The 22,664-nt window shown below is 39.9% G+C and overlaps 1 protein-coding gene across 1 annotated transcript in view; it reads right to left on the bottom strand.

Moving 5' to 3' along the window:
- LOC124166040 (mucin-4-like) overlaps positions 1–21,224 on the bottom strand; it is a 173,717-nt gene extending 152,493 nt beyond the window's left edge. The window contains exon 1 of the mRNA XM_046543624.1: positions 21,020–21,224. The gene's annotated coding sequence lies outside the window, so the exon portion shown is untranslated. The remainder of the gene's footprint in view (positions 1–21,019) is intronic.
- Positions 21,225–22,664: the final 1,440 nt, after the last annotated feature.

The following is a 22,664-nucleotide window of genomic DNA, read 5'->3' as shown; positions in this document are numbered from 1 at the left end:
GAACCATAATTGCAGTCTAATAGTAATGGACGATTGGGGATCACAAATGAACGGCGATGCATCGCGTCCTCTTAAGGATGCGACTGATGTACAGCGAAGGCATGCCCTTCCTTCAACCAGTTCACCTTGAGCACCGACTGGCACAATCATCGCCCATATCACAAGAAGACCATTCGCTTTGGGTCCGTTCGACGGCCCTCTTTCATCTTTATTTCCTTACGTTTTACCTTCTCGACATTTTTATATCGCTTTAATTTTGAAGATTTTCAGGATTTGTAACGTAGACTTCGGCTGGCATAACATATATTTCAAATATGAATATTTTGAGACAAAATAAGAATATTTCATCAGAAAACTTCTTCTCGGCTAAAATAAGGATGTTCGAGTTAACGCATACGTTCCTGGCAGTGCTATTAACACTGAAAATTTGAAAAATTCCTTCTCCTCATTCTCTAAATGATGAAAAAAAATATAAATCCGACTTTTGATTCTCCATTCCACGGTCTCCCTCTGTTCTATAAAGATGTCCCGGCAAACGGTAAAGGTTTTTTTTTCTCTTTATATAGAAAACTGATGTTAAAAACTTCACCAGAGTCTATATATGTAAGTCACTCGTTTGTGAGCCCTCCCCATACCTTTCTGGTGTCTTGCCACTTCAGTCTTATTAAGTAGTGACATTTTATAACGAAAGGCAAATAAAATGCAAAAAAGGAACGAAAGAAGTGAAAAAATATGATTTTAGGGGAAAAAATAGTAAAAAATATAAGTTAAAAAGAACGTTATTTAATTTAGTATTTCTGTTGCCAATTTAAATACTCCTATAAAATGTCTTCAAATATTTACTTATTCCACGCAAATATTTCACTTATACCTACAATCAACGCAAGCACATGCACAAAAAATTCAATTCCATCGTCAATTGACTGGTTGGAGTGAACTTTGGCCTCACCGATTCAACATTGCATCGCGCATTCGTGGCGATGACTCTAAAATTGACAATTCAAATGATGCCGTAATTTTTAAACGAGTCAAGGCCGATTTACTGGAAAATCTCTATAAACATATATCTATCTATATATATATATATATATATAAAAGAAAGTCGAAAATCGTGTTAGTTAGAACACTTATAACTCGAGAACGGCTGCACCGATTTCAATGAGATTTGGTTCTTTGGATTCGTCTCAGGCCCGGATAACATATAGGCCATTAAAAAAGGATAATTTCACAAAAAAATTCATCTCTTTCCTATGGACATCCAAGTCCAAGTCCAAGTATATTTCTCGTTGTTGTTTTCCGCAGTTCCCAGCTTTGCAGCTGTCTCCTGGGACCTATGGACATGCTTTTAGGAGTTATAGTAACACAAAAATTGATAAGTCGGTCAAAACTACAAATTAAATAATTTGTTTTGTTTTTACCACTTAAATAACTGAATGTCGTAACAATATAACATTTTAATTACTAAATATATTCAAAATATTAATTAAATTGAAATTACATTTAAAAAATTTAATTCGAGCTAATTGTAAGCCCAGCCGTGGTCCAGCTCGAGTTGACACTTCACTACCGTGTTTGTAAACAAATCTCCAAGCAATTGTTGACAAACGGTAATGTCCGTGTTCCTGTCGAGGAATCGAGTAGTTTTAACTCATTTCCTTGGAATGATTGCAAATTAGTTTCAGTGAGCTCATCAACAAAGAGTTCCAGAATATGATTGATCACCAAAAGAATCAAAGATGGTTGATTTAGCGAGCAAGAACGAAGATGTGGATGACTAAAACGAGGTAAATTCAAATAGTTCGTACTCTGCATGAATTCGAATCTTTTAAATGTGTAACAAACGAAGACGAGATCACCAACTATCTATCTGAATATTTTAAGTCCCTGGACGTACCTGGCTTACCAAGGCACGATTTACAGCAAAATGTAGTTTCTGTGTTCATGTTCTTTCGGAGCCAAAACCAACCATAGCTATCCAACGGAACGTGTTTGGTGATTAAAAAAATTGGTTATGAATGTGATTCACGCAACTTTACTCAAAGTAAAATTCAAAGGTGAGGAAGTCCTCATTCCGAAGATTCCATGATCTCAACTCTATGCCTTTTTGATCTTAAACGTATTCAATTTCCAATTCGTGTTGCATTCGTGATAACGATTAAAAAATCGCATGGTCAGTCTTTCAGTTTTTGTGTTGTTTGTGCTCATGTGCTAATGAAAACCCATGATTTTCTCATGGTCAATTTAACGTGCTATGTTCACGAGTCGATAAACCATCCTCTGTATTTCTTCCTTCGCTTCAAGTGCGCAGCTAGGATAGGGGGTTTTGGGCGCAGCTAATACTACGGGTCTGAAGGGTATAGAAAACTCGCTAAGGTAAGCGGGAAGTGTGGGGGCACTTCCCCCAGACATTTTTTAAGATAAATGGTTCAAAATAGTGGGTTTTGTGGCTGTGTGAATAGTTAAATATGTTTTGTTTGTTAGTCATCCGTCCCCCTAATATTAATAACAAAATCTTTCATTAAAAAATTCTCTGAGCTCTTGGGGGGGAGGGGTTTATCCCCCAAAAGCCCCCCTCACTGCGTCACTGCTTTGCTTCGCTATATTTATTTAGCTTCATCCGCTTCATCTTGCGCCTGATAACAAAACAAAAACTGTTGTTTATCAGAAGGTGCTTGACGCAAGACATTAAACCCGAATGTGTAGGGCTCACCGTGGTGCGTTTACGCATGCAGCACGTTTACGCAGTGCATTTTTCCAAACAGAGATGCTAAAACTGGCGCGCCTTAAGTCATTTAATGCGAATGCTGCTTCATAGGGGCTTTTCATGCACGATTTTGAGCGTCAGTCAAGCGTCAATCAAGCGTCGGTCTGGGGTTGTGTCAACCTGCCCCCTGGATGGGCCAAGTGTATGCAACAGACTTGGACCTAAAAACATTTTTTTACAGCTAATAACGCAAATAGCCAACAACTGAATGCGTATAATTTTTTTATTTCATGAACTGCTTTATTAAACCACAATGCCCAAAATTTCTTAAGCTAAAACGTAAGAAAATTTGTTGAAAAAAATCCGCGTAAACGTGCTCCGATCCACCCTATGTAGATTCAATAAAGAAAATGTCTTTCTGACAAGCAATTTTGGTACTCATTTACGTAGTTTTATTGAATTTGTATCCTTATTTTATTATAATAAATTAAACATGATTAAAAACGATACAGCCGCTCTTGATTAATAAATGGTGTAAGTAAACTGTAAGTTCATTGATTGTTAGGCGGTACGAAGTTCGCCGGGTCAGCTAGTATATTATATAAGAGGATGCCTGTTTGTCTGTCCGCTATGCGTTTCCACACGGCTTCGTGGATTACGAACAAAGTTAATACATAGGTGCATCACATGCTATCAAACCATGCAGTGATACTTTCGGTTGAGTCCAACGCGTGCCTCAATGGGGAACGGAATCTTACGCTAATTCATTTATAATATACTTTCCATAAACTGCGACGATCGAAAGCAGAAGCATTGAAGGCACAATTGATAGGGGAATAGGGTTGTTTCCTATCATTTTTTATTGCCTAGATCGAAAGATTATTAATTCTGGAGTACGAATTTCACGCTTTTATATTTTTAAATGACGATATCTATTTTTTTCGATTAATTGGAAAGTGAAAAATTTCAAGCATGCGTAAACGCGACGGCTAAGTATGAACGCTGGGAAAAGCCCGTGTGACGTCATTCTGGTTCCCGCTGCTGCAAAGTGAGGTGACCTTGGGGCGAGAATGTGTGAACCTTCAGTAACAGTAGATTTTTTGATAGATTATGTTGCAAAGGATAGATGTGGGAATAGGGTGGTTTCCTATTATTTTTTTATTGCCTAAATCGAAAGATTATTATTCCTGGAGTACACATTTCACATTCTTTGATTTTCAAATGACGATATTTATTTTTTGCGATTAAACGAAAAGTGAAAAATTTCAAGCATGCGTAAACGCGACGGCTAAGTATGAACGCTGGGAAAAGCCCGTGTGACGTCATTCTGGTTCCCGCTACTGCAAAGTGAGGTGACCTTGGGGCGAGAATGTGTGAACCTTCAGTAACAGTAGATTTTTTGATAGATTATGTTGCAAAGGATAGATGTGGGAATAGGGTGGTTTCCTATTATTTTTTTATTGCCTAAATCGAAAGATTATTATTCCTGGAGTACACATTTCACATTCTTTGATTTTCAAATGACGATATTTATTTTTTGCGATTAAACGAAAAGTGAAAAATTTCAAGCATGCGTAAACGCGACGGCTAAGTATGAACGCTGGGAAAAGCCCGTGTGACGTCATTCTGGTTCCCGCTGCTGCAAAGTGAGGTGACCTTGGGGCGAGAATGTGTGAACCTTCAGTAACAGTAGATTTTTTGATAGATTATGTTGCAAAGGATAGATGTGGGAATAGGGTGGTTTCCTATTATTTTTTTATTGCCTAAATCGAAAGATTATTATTCCTGGAGTACACATTTCACATTCTTTGATTTTCAAATGACGATATTTATTTTTTGCGATTAAACGAAAAGTGAAAAATTTCAAGCATGCGTAATCGCGACGGCTAAGTATGAACGCTGGGAAAAGCCCGTGTGACGTCATTCTGGTTCCCGCTGCTGCAAAGTGAGGTGACCTTGGGGCGAGAATGTGTGAACCTTCAGTAACAGTAGATTTTTTGATAGATTATGTTGCAAAGGATAGATGTGGGAATAGGGTGGTTTCCTATTATTTTTTTATTGCCTAAATCGAAAGATTATTATTCCTGGAGTACACATTTCACATTCTTTGATTTTCAAATGACGATATTTATTTTTCGTGATTAAATGAAAAGTGAAAATTTTCAAGCGCGCGAAAACGTGACGGCTAAGTATATGACTGCTGGGAAAACACCGTGTGGCGTCATTCTGGTTCCCGCTGTCGCCGTGTGAGGTGACCTTGGGACGAGGCTTTGAGCGCTGATACGATGCCGGCTGCCAGCAGGTAGCACAGTACCCTGCTAGCAGGTAGCGCTCGGCTCAAATAAGGATTATTTTTACCCTATCAAACGAAGGAAACTTTCCGAGCATAGGCAGTTTTAATAGGAGATTACTAAGAGAAGTTTCCCTGAGCTCTGTGCCTCATGCATGCATTAATAATCTCAGACAATGTAAAACTCCTATCTATTCGTGTAGATACTAGGCCACTGTGACGTCACATGGAGTGACATCGCATGGGCGCCAATCTGGCCTTTTTCAAATGAGGATAAAATTGTCCATTGCCATTCATCTAAAGCGGTAGGTATATATAAAACCAAATAATTTGTATTTGTGAATACACTAATGGTGGGTAACTAATCGCAATCAATGCCTTCCGTTTTCTTTGATGAAGGAAACTACCCTATTGAAGATGATTCGTCTCCAGCGGGGAGGTACTAATATGTTGAGTCTCCTTTGAAATGAAGACCCGTCGAGTGTGACTGATGCCTCTTCAAGCCAAATAACAAGAAACACGGAAGAATTCCTGGCACATTGTGTGCAGTCTCGGTGAGTTGTACCCTCACCTGTGAAAAGCAACATCCTGATTGAATCTTTAATGCAAACCCAATTCGCTGGCAATCTAGAGCAGAGGAATTGCGCTTGGCGGCCAAGGGCGGTCAAGTAGACGGGAACAGCCACAGCGTCAAGGCTTCTATACAGAAAAAAATCATGCATCGCTCATTCACACCGAGAATCGCGTAAGAAGACATGTTGGCATGAAAGTTAACATGGATATGGACCGTTCAATTCAATTGGAAAACAGTTAGTGCGGCAGTTAAACTTCTGCCGTAGAATTATTTATAGCTTATAGTCTAGACAATCTTTTTCTATGACGCCACTAAGCAGTAAAGCTAATGTTTCGTCAAGTGCTAATTTAAATGCATTGCTAAGTTATTATAAACAAAACGCCCCTTAATTATTGTTCCATTCCGTAAAGACACACAGGTTCACACTTCGAAGTTGACTGCCATAGCCGTTCAATAATAGCGTATGAAAATAAATTCACTTTCAAGATTTTACGAATCCATTTTCCATTGGCAACATGTTGATCTCAGCAGGACCCCACGATTGCCTATGCATCGCAATTGTCAATGTTGTGTTACATTCGCGAGCAGAGAATATTGAAACGAATTGCTATTTACCCATTTCTTAATTGTGAGATAACGATCGTACGAAAAAAATTAAGTTAATTTTAAGTATAAAGAATAATTAGGGCAAAGTACGTATTTTTCCCTTGCTATTTTTTATTTATATTTTTTAAACGGGCTATTTTTCCCTAGCGAGACCTCATTTATAGTGCGCTGCCGGCATATGGGATCCTCACGAGATAATCACGCTTAATCAACGAGCTGGTGCCCCTGCAGTTGGTTTTAGGTTTGGTAAGTCATGTCTGATATGTATGCCTCGACCAGCTAACAGTCAACTTCTTTTCACCACAAATAAAGATGTTTTCTATAGTGGCCAAACATTCGTAACAATGTGTATACCTATTTAAGACCCGAGAGACGACATATTGACGTTGTTATAGCAGCAATATGCGAAGTTTGTAGTCTCGCAGTTAGGAAAGTTGGGTTAGGGGTACTGTGAGGAATGTGGACAAGGCAGCTTTGAGAACTGTGCGGAAAACGAATTTTTTTTCATCTGCTGGGGAATGTAAAATGTGCGGAGTAGAGATTAGGAGGGGGTGAGCAACGACCACGTCCATTTGATACTACGGGGTGGCCACTGTCTTCGCCGTATATCCCGTGGTCATGGTGCGCAAGCAAGTTGCGGTGTCAGTGCCTACCAATTGTAGATGCAAGTCCGTCGTTTCTTTAAAGAACATCAAAATATATTATAATTTAAAAAAATAATGAAATGATACAAAATACAATAACAATATAAACACTAACAAATAATAAACAATAGAAGAGGGGAGAATATTTAACTAGTTGACAGACGGGACAAAGTTTGTCGGGTGAATTGTTGCATTATGAGTAAGAAGGACGGATGTGAGTGAGTTTAGAAGGGAGGAGAGGCGACACGAAGAAGGTGAAGAGCGCTTGGTTGGGGAGATCCGAATGGCAGATTGGGCAGATGACAGAATAAGGAGAGCGAGTGGGGGGATCGAGTCGATGGAGTTCTAGAATTCAACAGAAAAAGGAGTTCAGGGCAGTCGGAAGTCGAGTTTAGGGTATTATGAAGAAATTTTACATCCGTTTTAAGTCTAAGGTTCTGAAGGCTAGATAAGAAAAGATAAGACAGCACAGTATCAGAGGTCATATTGCGTCAATGTGGGACTCTACGTCTGACTATTTTGGCAACGAAGTGAGGGAAGTAATCAAAGTATCTTAAGGCCTTTTTACACGGTACACGGAATTGCGCAATCTGACGTACGTGCGAAGGCGCAATCAAAATTGCGTCGTGTAATGCGGTGAATTGCTAGAACACATGCGAGAATGCGTGGATGCGAGACGGCAAAATAGCCCCTGTTCTAATTTAGCTCATGCATTCGTGCATTTCCACGCCATTTTATAATTAATGCAGCTCTAACCTGCGCAATTGCGTGCCCCGTGTAAAACAGCCTTTAGATAAGACGGGGCGGACCGAATAGGGCAGTTTCCTTCATCAAAGAAAACGAAAGTCATTGATTGCGATTCCTTACCCACCATTTATGTATTCATAATGTACAAATTATTTGGTTTTAGAAATACCAGATTAGACGAATGGCAATGGTCAATTTTATCCTCATTTGAAAAAGGCCAGACTGTCGCCCATGCGATGCCATTCCACGTGACGTCACAGGGACCTAGTTTCTATACGAGTAGATAGGAGATTTACATCGTCTGAGATTACCAATGCATGCATGAGGCACAGGGCTCAGGGAAACATGTCTTAATAATCACCTATTAAAATTGTCTATGATCGGAAATTTTCCTTCGTTTGATAAGGTATTAAAACTCCTTATTTTAGCCAAGCGCTTCCAGCTAGCAGGGTACTCTGCTACCTGCTAGCATCCTGCGTCGTATCAGCGCTCAAAGTCTCGCTCCAAGGTCACCTCACTTGCGGCAGCGGGAACCAGAACGACGTCACACGGAGTTTTCCCAGCATTCATACTTAGTCGTCGCGTTTTCCCGCGATTGAAAATTTTCACTTTCCATTTAATCGCGAAAAATAGATATTGTCATTCAAAAATCTAAATGCGTGAAATACGGACTCCAGGAGTTCATCTTTCGATTTAGGCAATAAAAAATAATAGGAAACTACCCTATTGGGGAGCAATATGAACAGTTGTGGCTGTGACTATTCGGGATGAGGGCGTGAAGGCGCTGACGGTGTGACTGTGGCTGGGCGTGCGTTGAAGGAAAAGTGCAGGAGGGATGATCCACAAGGGAGTAGGGAGGGATTAACCCCTTCCAACTCCATTCATTTTCTGAATGTCATTCTCCTATCCTCTATTTATTTTTTCTGTAGTTCTTTTTATATGAGATGGTAGGCAAGGGAATTGTACATTGTAGTTTGTAATTAACGCAGAACAGTGAAATAAAAAATTATTATTATTTCATACTGTTAAGTATCCAATTAAATACATCGATATCACAGATGTCGCTTCTACGTAGTATAAAGTCATTTATTCCTTCCAATACATCAAGTTTAATGAAATTCAAGTTCTTTATTTACATTATGGATGTTTTAACATCGTTTAACTTTCAAAATATATAAGTTGTTCCCGTAAATAGTGATAAACTTATGGAAATCTGATGACGAGCTAGAATCGTCATTACGCGATTTGGCATTGGAAGTTCATGACGAGATAATCTCGTCGTTTCAGCAGCGCAATGGGAGACGATGAGGACGGGTGGGTGGGTGGAGTGCTGCTGGGGGTGGGGTGGCGCGAGAGTGTTTGTGTGTACGGAAGGGGATGTTGTGGAGGCGATGGCCGAAGGAGCGGAGGAGAAATCTCGGAGCGAAGAAACCGCCTCCCCCCCCCCTCTGCATTACGAAAAAATCCTCCGCCACCAACGGCTGGAACGCGTCGGCGCCTCAAAGCAGAGAATCTCTAAACATCCTCCTCTGAGGGTGAGTGTTTCGACAGGGGGATGCGTGGTGCAAAAGGATGAACGCCGCTTGCGACGAGTTGTATTCGAAAAATAAATCGCACATGTTGAATTGAATCCGCAGGGGAAATTTTAAAATGCGTAGGCTTACTTCTCGGCAGCTGAATTACCAGATGAGACTCCGGGGAATTCTAGGCTAGGCCAAGGCGACATCGAACTTAAAGCATCGCGTACTATACGGATAATCTAGGGAAAACTGTTGATTAGAAGTTCCATCCCATTAGAGCGTATTTTTCCAAATAGAAAGAGACGCTAAGGTTTTTGGACAATTTAAGGTTCTCTTTTCTAAATTATCCAATGTTCTATCCTAACACCTTTATTTTTCCAAACTAACGATGTTTCTCTGTCGGCCTCACCTGTATTTCCTACGCAAGAACGGTAATATTTACGTCGAGGAGGAATTATTTTTTGACCCATAGTGTAGACTTCAAAGTTTTAACTAAAAAATCAGCATTCTCTCGCATGAATACGGGACGGGCTAGGTGAAACAAGTTACGGCGACTTACATAAAAAACAATAAAATAAAGTGAAGTCCAATCAGTGAGGAAATTGTACAAGAAAAAAAAACGACCTTTGGTAGTCTATTTAGCTAAATCACTGCTGAGATCGCGGCTCCGGGCCAGGGCAAGGCGGATGATTCATAATCCTACACAATGACGAACCAAAAAGTGAATTATAGTCATACCTATATTCTGGGTCAACTTGTTAGATTGAGATGATATTATGCAGAATACCGTTATCTCTCCAAATAGGAGTCCTCGGAAGAAATTCCTTTCTCGGAGTTTCAATACGGTGGTTGGTTTGGGTAGAGCTCACCCCAGACTTAGCCAGAATCACATGAATTATTTTTTACATATTTATACATATTTATGGTAAAATGGAGGGGATATATTACTCTAGGCCATCTCACGCTCCGAAGTTTTTTTCCGCGGGTTTTGGCAAAGGCTTCATGAGAAATGTTTGAAGAGCGGCCTCTATCATCAGCAGCCAAGTGCTGATCCTTCTATACACGCTCCAACAAAGAAACGAAATGATTCCACTAAAAAAGTGATTTTTCTGATTCAAAGCTAAGAGCACATGGAAAATATAATAAATACATATGCATTATGTGCCTACATTAGCCTCTTTTTATCTAGTCAGTCGTTTTAGACGTTTAAGTACTGTGTGCGCATTTTGAGAGGGTCCTCGGTCGAGGTCAGGTCAAGGTGAATGACTTTTCAACAGCGGAATTTTCGTGCTTCGATCATACTTGCACGTGACACTTTTACTGCAGAGTAGACTATGAATGATACAGAGAGAGAAGCTTCACTGAATGCGACAAAAACTTGATTTTCCTGGACATTCGCCAAATCCCCTCATATTTCCCACAATTCCTAGCTAAAAATGTAGCATTAGAAAATACTTGTGTGAGTTTCTTCATGTGCACATTTAAGAAATTCGAAGGTAACAATTTACAGATAATTCATCCCGGCAAAACGTTAATTAACTGAAATTATATTAAAGCATGATTCAGGTTTTTGCGTCCAAACAATGTGTCCTTTCCGACCCGTTAACCTGTTCATTTTAGGCGTTATTACTTTTCATGTGGAATTTGCTATTTTAATCGATTTACATTAAGTTACAAAAGACATTTTCAGTTTTATTCATTGAGCATTTTTCGAAAATTTTTGAGCATTATTTAATTTGGGTTGATTTCTTTTCTGTAATATGCATTCATCCTTAGAGGATATACACAAAGCTGTGGCCAGGAAATTTTGGCGGGGTTTTGTGAAAGGGGGAACGCATTTCCGAGCGATTCATTTCGGGGGGAGCATCTTCAAACTATCTCCCAAAAACGTTTGGGGGGAGGGAGTACCCACTACAGCCATCTTTCCGCTCCTTGGATATTTTTTAACACGAACAAAAATTTATCATGCCAACATTGTGGCCAAATGAGCAGTATGTGAGACTATTGAACGAAGTGTTCCCAGCTCAAATAGTTACTTAATGATGGTTTTGGACACGACGAAATATTCCACTTACTGTTAGTGGTAAAAGGATCATGAAAGTAATTCCTCCTCCGACCCTAAATGTATTCATTTGTCACAAATAATGAGAAAAGAATTAAAAAAATTAATCAGCCTCAATTACAATTACACTGCAAATTTTTAATAAATTACATTTTGAAATTACTCTTTGAAAATGTTATCATCCGGATTAAAATTATTTTTATTTTGTCCCTAAACATTACGCAATCAATTTAAACACTTTCTCAAACACGGGGTACTAATACGTAAACCAGGACGTAAATGTTATTGCTTAAAATAATAATTAATACACGTAATTCATGCCCTTTAAGCATAAGTAAACATGTTCTACAAAATTTACACCAGTGGATGAGCTCAATGTAACTTGATCATCACGCGTCGAATTATAATTTTTACTTTTTTACTAAAATGTAACGAACACTCACAACCTTTGAAAAAGATTATGAATAAAAATTACTATTTATTAGAATTTATCACTGATAAATCTAAAATTCACGCAAACAGATACAATAATTCTATTACTTTTACTTCGTTACATAACGTTACTGCATGGTACGCGTGTGGAATGGTTCCTCTCCGAGCTGCGTTCCGTTCATGCCAGGGAATCCTGGGCTATGAAAAGCCGGGATGAACGTATACTCAACAGATTAGAGAGCAAGATCCTGAATCAAGAATATACGGACCCATCCACGCGAACAACTCAACTGGAATGGCGAATACAAACTATTGCTGAGCTAAACAGACTGTAAGAAGAACCTAGTCTGATGAATGAAATCAAATGTGCCAGACTGAGGTGGTTCGGTCATCTGAAAAGAATGCCTGGAAATACGGCGTACATTTAGCCAAGAGGTCGGAGAGGGGGAGACTTGAGAGGCGACCGCGAAAAAGGTGGCTGATTGATTTGGGAGGTGATCGGAAACAAACTGGAGTGAGGAGATGCTGTCAATCAGTGGCGTAACTATGGGGGGATAGACCCCCGGATCCGTGACCCCCCCCCAAAAGCCTCAGAGGAATAAAAAAATACATAAAACTATTGTCTAGCTTTGGCATGTAATTACTTCATTCGCTTGAAGTGAAATTTTTAGTGCCAAAATGATGTAAAATGTATTTCCAGGCATGTCATTTTTTTTTATATTTACCAGATTTTACCCCCCCCCCCCCCAAAGGCATTTTCTTAGTTACGCCACTGCTGTCGCTAGAGATACTTATGGAGTGGAATGACTCAGGACTCATTTTAGGCTGCAATCCCAGTTGCTAAGGCAGGGTAATGTAGGAAATCAATCACGACAGCCCACACACACACACATGCACGAGAAGGTACTGAAGTGTCGATTTTGAATTTTTTAAATGTCGTATTTCTTTCTTTTTCCACTGCACTTTTATGTCCAAAAGCGTTCTCTTTAAAATTGACAAAGAGTTTGAGGGTTCAAGGCGAACCCTTCGAAGGTCACAACGCACCGGGGCCGGGAACCAAGCCAGTGGCTTATACGCCCGATCACCCGGGGAGGGGGAGGAGAGGAAGGGAAAAGGAAAGAGGCGCCGCCGCGATGGGAGCCCGCCGACGCCTCTGGGAAAGGACAGGAGCGGAAGGGACGGGACGAGGGAAAAACACCCCAACGCTATAGAAGCGGAGGGGGCCCTACTAATTAGCGAAACCAAGCGTGAGCTATTAATGTTCTACCAATCCTAGTGGATTTTCCTATGAGGAAGAAAAATCCATCGATCGAATCGGTAGATTTTTTAAATTTTTAAATTGACAGAGTGAACGTAACTTCCTAGATGTAGGCATGTGATTTTCGTGTTATTAGAGGTTTTCGTTGCAAGGATTTACTTTTTCATTTACTGACTTGCCGAGGATTTTAGGACAGGTAAGTATGTGGATTGATCCGGGGTGAATAATTCTATGCACTCGCCCTTCGAAACCAATCTGCATGTTGAAACGCCAAGAGTGCTGAATGATTTGCTGTGCGATTGTAAGAAGTATCCTACTCTTTGACCTTTATATTCCCCAGTAACCTTCCACGACTTTATATGTTCCCCATCTTACCCCGATAAAAATAATAGATTCAGACGTAACAGAAGAAATTTTTAGCACGTAAGAGCATGTCTAATCAACGCCATACGCTCTCATAAAATTGGAATATTAATATTTTTAATGTATTGATAGGAGATAAGTTAAAGTCATTACCGTACGCAAAATATGACTTCATAAGTTTCAATATGTAGCTACAAAGCTTCAGAGCTCCCCAAAATAAAAAAATCGCTCTACAATAACGTCCTATGACTGTTATGACGTCCGAATGCTATTAAGCAGATTCGCTCCATGGCAATAACAAATAGTAACGGCGATACTGTGACTCATGACCTGAAGGTTACATAAAAAACAATTGTGAATAGTTTTAAAGGTTTTACGGTGTACCCACAGAGTAAATACCAGACTCCGACTTCGTAAAGGCGCATTCTGGTAATATTCCTAAGGTAGATTCATTCATGGTCGCTGATTTCTTCTGCGGGAATGAGGGTTTCCTCGGCCCAGAGTTAAGAAGCCGTATTATTGAAAGGTAAGATAAATTAAATCATCTGTCTTGTTCACTAGTAATCTAGAGATTGTTTTTTTATCTCATTTAACTACTGTTACATACTCATAGCTTGCAATGTGAAATGTATACACCATTGGAGTATGTAAAATCAAAGTTTTGGTTAAATACATACGAATGTTTTTGTTCGTTGTGTGTTCTCATACGGCTTTCACTGCCAGTGCGCAAACTCACTCAGAATTTTAATCCAATGGCTATTTTAGATATTATAGGGTAAATCTCACACCAGACTAATCCAAGGCAGTGTAAATTTCACAAATTTCGGGTTGAGGGCAAGTTCTACGAGGAATTGTTTTGTGGGGGCGTTCAAATGAGACCAATAGAGAAAAAAACAAGAATGAGAAAAGTGGAGTGCTAGCGAAAAAATAACACAAAGAAAAATAATATAGATTTTTAAAATCTCTGATCGAACATTACGAATTCCCGCATAAAAACGATCAAATTCAATGCAATTTCCCTCAAATGTGATCCTTAAAATGCGAAATTTGTCTCCGTCTTGGTTGGTGAATTGAACGCCTGCAAGATGAGTATCATTTGGGATATGTCAGGGGAGCACGCTTATTAGTATTTCCAATGGGCGACATTGAATCTTCCTGGGCAGTTGGTGTGCTGATATGTACCAGCTCCCCAACTTATGAGGATCTTTGCCAAGGGCATCCGTTGGCTTCAGTCCGCGATTGAAGCGGAACCCTTCCTTCCACCCGCACCCCAACGCCCCGCTCCGTACGCCAAAGGGTTGAGCAAAACGGAACGTACAACGTACTCTGGGAGACACTCGAGCGAGGTCAACATTTACGACAGATTAGACCTTCTTCAGAGCACAAGAGTGGAAATCTACCCTAAATAAATCTACGGTACCATTCCACAAGGGTTTACAGAAAAACACGACCTACTATATCTTTGAAGAATTGCCATATTCAGACGGAGAATGGGGAAAGCAAATAATTATACATCCAAGGATGAGAGATGAAGTAATGATCTGAACGATACACAAATTTATCTGGAACCGAAAATACATACTAATAATCATTAATGTAAAAAAAATCCGTTCTCGTAACAGAGAGCCATTTTTAACAGTTATCCGCCATGTTATTTTGGTTATTAAATGCCGTAATAATGATTGATTTAAATTTCAGGAAGATTAAATTGGGCAATAAGATCAACATGAAGACAGACAATGCTTGATGAAAAGCTTAAGAAGACAAATAATAAAAGGGAGACTCGTTTTCGCAAAATATCGTGCTAGTGACGGACTCATCTTCAAGAAATAACCGTCACAAAATCAAATCCTTTTCTACGCTGGTTCGGCGTGAAGAAGGGTTCGCTGTCGGTCTGAGAAATTTCCGAACGTGAGACTCCCTTTCTGTCATGTGAGCAGCCAAGGGGACTGGAAGAACGCGACCCCTCCCCCCCCGAATTTCTTTCCCTTGTGGCCACTACCAGCGATATATCGGCTGGGGAGACCATTACCCCAAGGGCATCCAACCGCTATGACACTCCATTTCCCGATATTGTTACATTTCATAATTTCTAGCAGTAACGACCGATGAATTTCACTATCGGAATTAAGCAAACGAAATGTACAGCTGACTCATAGAAGTGTATGGTTTTCCATTTCGTGCGAATTGACAATGAAGCATACGAGGAGGCAAGCAGCTTATCACCAAAGCACCTCCAGAAGAAAATTTCGTGGCTAAGCGCCCGAGTATTCCATTTATTCTTATTTTTGTGTTACGTCCCATGCTCCAAAAATGAGAATATTGATTAACACATCTATTCGGTCCAACTATTAAAAATGTTCTTCAAAAGACCCACTGAATTCCTGAGCTCAATTCAAAGCATATTCGAAAACTAATTTCAGAGCGGGTTCGGTTGTCTTGAGCGAAATAAGCACGTGGGGAGAGAAGCGCGCGCGCGAAGGTAATGAATGAATGAATGAATGAATGAGTTTGGGGGAGGACGGGGATTCGCTCACGAGAAGGAAACAATCTCTCCCCTCCCAAACAACTTTCTAATGCAAAGTTGGGCTCATTTTCTCACTAATTCCGGAGATAATCTTGAAAATTAAGAGGCACAATAATAAATGATTCATTATTAGGTGACTGAGTTCAAAGACGGAGTGAATCCAATGTACTTGATCACTTGCGACGTTTTTTTTCGATTATTTTCTGTTTCTAAATGCTTGAAGTGCATCAACTCGTCAGAGCATGCTATGCCACGAAAGTATTATTTTCAGTCTGATGTAGGGTCTTTTTTGGATGGCTGGTTGTTTTTAGCAGAAGGAAGACCACCAGGTTATCCAGGGAAGGGAAGAAACGGAGGAGAGAAATCCGGCGATTTTATGCTCTTGATGAAAGATGGATCAACGTACCATGTGGGCGACGAAGCAGTGATGTCGAATTAGCAAGTTGGCCTACCCCAAAAGAGCAAATGTACACAAGAGCGACAACCAACCGGTGGCAAAACCGAGCCACAATCAAAACGGTGAAATCCTATAAAAGATTTCACGCTCTCCCGGTGGTTGGCTTCTTATCGGGTTATACACCGGGTCAGATGGTTCACGAGGGCCGACATTTCGCTGGTGTTATTTTATATCATCTTCAAGGCCAAGGTAAGATGCCGCTGTACAGAATCATATAAATATCCGGACTGGCAGAAAATTCAAATGCCGTTGTTGAGCCATCATAAACCACAAATTCCAACAGAGAATTCAATGAAATACATACTGTACCTATAAATAGCACACACATGACGAACACGCCAGTGTTTGCTTCAGCTATAATTTATATGGCGCGAAGAATAGACGTGAGACCAATAAATCGTTTAATACGACTAACTCTATGTATTTTGCATTGAGATACAGATAAAAATCAAACAAATATTGTAAATAGTCAATCATAATAGTCAATCATATCAAAAAGATCATAGTCGGTGCAGTGACTCTGAAAAAGCAAGACGTGACAACTGAAGCTTTGATACTTTTACACAACATATATTGCATTACAACCCAGTTCCCACGCTATGCTGAAATTTTCGACGTAAATTCACAAAAACATGACGACATGAAGTCGATCAGAAAAATTAATAGCGTCGAACGATTCCAAGATCGTTTTGAAATTACCCGTAAATATATTTCAGGAAAAAAAGAGGTGGATGTTACGAAGCTATGCATATTTCACGATGTAAATGTGTTGTCGAGTGATTATCCTTCACACAAAGAGTGGTCTTTCCACGAGTGACGTTTCTTGGTTTACTAAGTCCCGTGAGATCTACATACTGAACTGCACTTAAAGACGTGTGGCGAAGGATGTTAGGAAAAATTCCATCGACAAGAAAACGAAAAAAAAATGAAGGAAACGGGCACCCTGGACCTCACCTGACATTTATTGAAGTATTTCATTGTTTGAGGAAAAAACGAATTCCAATACCGATCCATTTTGAAAACATTTCTCGTTCCAATTGGTTCTAGAAAGATAACTATATTCTAAAATTTATACGATATATGTTCTTAGCTCCTCCATCAATCCAAGCTTGACACGAGCTTCCATGTTTCTGATGAAATTATCCATTCGATATTTTCTACGATCCCAGAGATTAGCCAACGATTTAAAGATTTCCTTCAGTCACCAAATCGGAATGAATGTGGATATGAATTTTTAATAAGAAAACCATTCCCATCAGGCACGTTAAGTTGAAGCGATGTCAGCTGACTGCCAATGCTTAAAAATGTAAGGAACAATAACACGCATTTATTCTCATTTTCGGTGGCCCCGCCCAAAAGTTTTACGTATTCTTGTGAATTCACTTTCTAGTTTTCTACGGACCCAAAAAATTGCTCAAATCTTAATAAATTACTGATTGAACTTAACCTTATTAAAAATCACCTCCGATTAAATAAGAGATTAATGAAATTAAATTTCTTCGCATTCGCAACCCACTTCCAACGGCAATGTTTTCTGCATACCAACTTTGCTACTTTTATCCATCAACTTCCAGATGAACCAAAAATGAAGGTTACCAGAATTTAAAATGGAGGCTCAACCAGTACTTCAACGTGAAGGTTAGTTTGGAAAGTCGAAGGCACGGATTTTGCAGTAAAGTATAAATAATTGCATTGAAATAGTAGGCCATGACAGAATATGCAATACATTTGCAAAATTCATGCAAGTAACTAATTATTTTTTGACATAACATTTATTGCATTACAACCAGTGTAACGCGCTTTATTGCCATTTTCGAGAGAAGTTCAAGTTCACGTGCAGAGGACGGCATTGAGGCAAAGCAGTAGCGGCAATATCATTCGTGTTGAAATGGAGCAGGTTCTTCAACTATGCCAAATCTTAGCTCGCCCAAGACTAAGCCGCAAGAGCTTGAAGTGCACACATTCAGGACGGGGGGCAATTTTATTTCAATGCGAGGAATTGTTTTGGTGTGAGCGTCCAAATGAGAAAAAAGCGAGAAAAGAAGGAGAAAACTTTCATTCTAATGACAATCGTATACTAAGCAAGCTACCTTATAATAGTACGTTATGCTATTTTTAAATTCTCCCTTGGAGACTTGAACGCTCGTGGAATGAGTAGAGTTTGGGACTCAGCACATCTGAAGGAATTTTCACTCGTCGACAATGTGTCTTAGAGGGTGCAGATTGACTGCCGACGAGTTCACTCATTGTCAGTGGAAATTTATTCCTATAAGATACAACATTCGTGGTACGAGAATTACTACTGCTGCTTGTATCTTCTTAAAGGGTATTTATCAAGGTACGAATAAGCGGTTAGTTTGATAGGATAGATATCGAAGAATCACCAAATAACCTCGCGGATAATTGTGTCTGAGAGGATCTAAATGAGTGTATGGCTAAGAAAATCAAAAGAAAACTTGAGTGAGAGTGAATATTGATAAGTGAGAGAAATTTTGAGAGAGGAAAAGGTAAATGACATTAAATATTATCTGAGATACGGTATTTTTAAATTCTCCCATTAGATAATTAAGGTTCCCAAGCAGTTTCCGGACTGATAACCACAAGATTCTATAAAATATGGTCATTGAGAATATGTATGAGTTTTATCTACCTCCACGGACCTCAATACACCTTAATATACCTGACTTGAATGCCTGTGAAATGGGTATCATCTGGAACACCAACAGGACAGAGCACAGTTTTAGATTTCCACTCGGTGGCTACGAAACTACCTGAACACCCCACATAATCCGTAAGCATACCACAAATTAAAAAAATAATAATTTCCCAATCCAACTTTTACTATACCTACACGTAGAGTTTAGGTTTTTTGCCAATATTAAGCATCATCCCTTTGCCCCCAAGTCTTGACATTTTAGGCCACATTTATGTCCTCCATTTCACATGATATTTTTTATACTGCTCACGGGTGACTGCTTGTTTAAGAAATAAGCTCTTAATAAGGAGAATATGTTTGGTGTACTTTATATAAAATAGCGAGGCAAATTTAATAAAATTCCTAGAACTGTACTTGGCATTAGCATGGGATACATGAAAAATCAGCTGAGAAATAAGTTTCGCATTTGTGCCATTGGGACAGCCTGTTCATTTGAACAGTCACTGGCGTAGCTTCTGTGAACAAGGCAAAGCGCCTTCCTCCAGATACCATCGTCCAAATTTTCCCTCCGCCCTTGGCTCGGGAACCTCCCCATTCATTCGACGGAAAATCTTCACAATGAAAGGGCGCCAGTTGCCAAACCCAACACTCAACGCTGAATTCAAGTATACCTGCCTTATTTTTTAGAGGCATCGAACTCACTCAAACCTAGGACTCGCGCGCCACCACCACAATAGTCTCTCTAACGGGAATTACTTCTATTACTTGATTGTGGAAAATACCTTTTAAAGTGTGGCCGATGACAGAACTACTATATTCAATTATTACTTCGAAATATGCGATTCAACTGTGGGAAATAGCCATTCCGAAATACATAATTGCAACTCTGAGACAGAGAGAGCAGGGTGCGCAACACATGAAAAAATAAACCACACGTTCGGTAATTTTCGGGCGAACGACGAACCCGTATTTATGGTGAATACTCTTAAATATGCAGTGTGGTTACATGCGCCACCAGTGGCGTAACTAGGAATATTCTTTGGGGAGGGATGGGAGGGTCTGGGGTTGTGGCCCCCCCTTCGAGCAACAGGGGGTCCGGGAAAATATTTGGAAAATTACATGCCTGGAAATACATTTTACATCGTTTTGGCGCTTAAAATTTAACTTTGAGTAGATGCAGTTATTATATGTCAGAACTAGACAATAGATTACATTTTTTTTCTCTGAGGCTTTGGGGGGGATCTATCATCATAGTTACGCCACTGTGCACCACAGCTAGACAGATATTTTTCGAAGAAGTAAACATTTGACTTCAGCCGCTATTATTGGAGAAAAACTAAGGATAAATACAAGCCTTTGATAAAGACAGATAAACCATTCCAGAATATTGAAAAACCTTCATCCCCTGACCTCTGTAAGGATGTTTTTGGGGAGAATACTTCAAGCTCTTCATTTGCAAAAATAGAACAATTTGGCGAAATTATTGTAGCATTGGTCGATTTCCGATCTGCGACAAAACAACTTCAAATATACCCACAGTTCCCGCGCAACTACTCGCACAACTTTTCCCCAGTGGAATCGCGGAATGCTTCGATGACAGCAAGAGGACCTAAGATTTCAATGTTGGCAGTGTCTGTTCAACAGCGGGAGGTGACGGTCAAATCTAAAACGCAACACCAGTCCTCATACACCATCGAAAAGACACTGATTCCCGATGAAAAAGCTTCAGTTTCCACTGCTTCAACGAGACTAGACAAACATCTTCAACAAAGGCAGAAGTCGTTCGCAACAACAATAGGAATCGGTAGAAACTGCACTACATCAGGGGTACCAATTACCATACACCACCACCACCACCACCAGATCGGGGCGAATTTTGTTGAGGGTGCGATATGAATAAAGCACAGGTTTTTATTTTATGGTAATGAGCAGCAATAAGAATAAAATAATTTCCGTTGAACCTCGATGGCATTTCGACGCGTTTCCATTGACAGCACAGTGTGTACCACACCAAAATCGAGTTTCGAGGAGAAATCCTAGCTTCTTAATAAGGATAACCAAACGCTCGGAATTCTTTGCGATGCGTCGCCAGAAGCACTCGAAAGATTCAACCATCCCTTCACTGCACTGGGCTAAAGAGGTATGAGAGAGGAACAGCGGAGTCCGGCGGCTCACTCACCACGAACGGGAACTTGAGCTCCTGACGGACCAAGGGAATCCCTGGGAGGACGCGGGGAATATATCCTCGGGAGAGAGGTCTTCTTCTCGCGGACGCAGCGGTTGAACTCTCCTCTGTGCGGACGGATGCGAAGCGTGGGGCTGTTGGTAGCAATCCTCGCGGGAGGCGATGTGGAGAGTGACTGCGGGTAGAGGCGTCGTGGAAGAGGCAGATGAAACGCCGAGAAAGGGAAAGGCGCCTCCGCTGGGAGGGGGTGCGGATTTCGTCTTCTTCCCAGAGGTCTTCTCTCCCCCACCCCACACCTCTCCCCCCCCAACCCCCCCGCGTGAGCCCCGCATTTAACAATTCGCGTGGGAGTGTACGAGTGAGATGGGTGTAGGGTGGGCTGCGGTTGGGGAAGGCGGGTGTGGTGTGAGGTGGCATTCGAATTCGTAAGTATGAAGACGTGTCTCTCCCTCTCTCTTTTTCATGTCAAATAAAACATTCCACGATTTACACGTAAACACACCGGATAATAATGTTTTTATGCAGCAAGAAGGCTCACTCATTCTCCATCAGTAATTCAACCCTAAGGCTGGTTAGGGTAATAATGTTAGTTCCTTGACGTGAACTTATATTCCCGCTGAAAGACACTGGTTGCAGTGCAAATTAATAATAAGTCTTCAACTCAAATCGATTGACACTTCATTTAAAGACCAGCACATAAGAAGGTATTCGATACCTCCACTGCGTAAACGCTCAACAATCGCCCACCGAATCAAATCCGCTCATCTGGATAGCCCTTACTCATAGTACTAGATGGGCGGATTCATTTCGGTGCGCGATTGTTGAGCGTTTACGCAGTGGAGGTATCGTATTATTGCTGAGAGTACATAAATAAATATGTTTGGTTGCCAATCAACGAGGACAAAAAATCAGCGATAAAGATTTGAATATAGAACAAAAAAATAAATATATAAAAAATATTTATATAAATAGTATGCATCTAAATCCAAGAACAGCTGTAATAAAAGATCAGGCATAGAGAATTTAAGTAAAATGTATTCCCATTTAATTAATGGAAATTGATGGTAACTAAATTAGGTAATAACTTACAATTAGTTACAATGACATACAACTAGTTGTTAGTTACTATAAATAATCAATTCTGTGAAAATAAGGTAGGTCAAAATTCTTGTCTCTTCCCTCTTTTTATTTATTTATATTATTTTATTGTAGAAAATATATTGCTTGTAACCTTTTTTTATGTATCACTATTTTACAAAAAATTTTTTCATATAAAGCCCTGAGGATGGGTTACATTAAACTGAAACGTAGGCAAATCACTTTTGAATCATTTGGCCTAAACTCACAGAACTTTAATATTTTAAGATCATTATAGAGCACAACTGAAAGTTACAAATAATAACAAATAATAATAGTAAAATATTAGCTCTGAGTATAATGACCTTAAGAGCACAAATTTTACAGTGGTGGTGGGAACAAACAACAGGTTTAAACTATTGTGAAAAAGGAAAAGCATTGAAAATGAAATATTTTAAGATTGGAGATTAAGGAGATTAGGAAGACACCGAGCGAATGATTACGTTTGTGCGTCATAGGGTAGATAAGGAATGTGAGGGCAGCGCTCACCCCAGAGTAAGAC

Source organism: Ischnura elegans, chromosome 9 (assembly GCF_921293095.1).
Source record: "Ischnura elegans chromosome 9, ioIscEleg1.1, whole genome shotgun sequence".
NCBI classification, from domain to species: Eukaryota; Metazoa; Arthropoda; class Insecta; order Odonata; family Coenagrionidae; genus Ischnura; species Ischnura elegans.
Note: the sequence above shows the minus strand (reverse complement) of the source record. Positions and strands in the feature narration are given on the sequence as shown.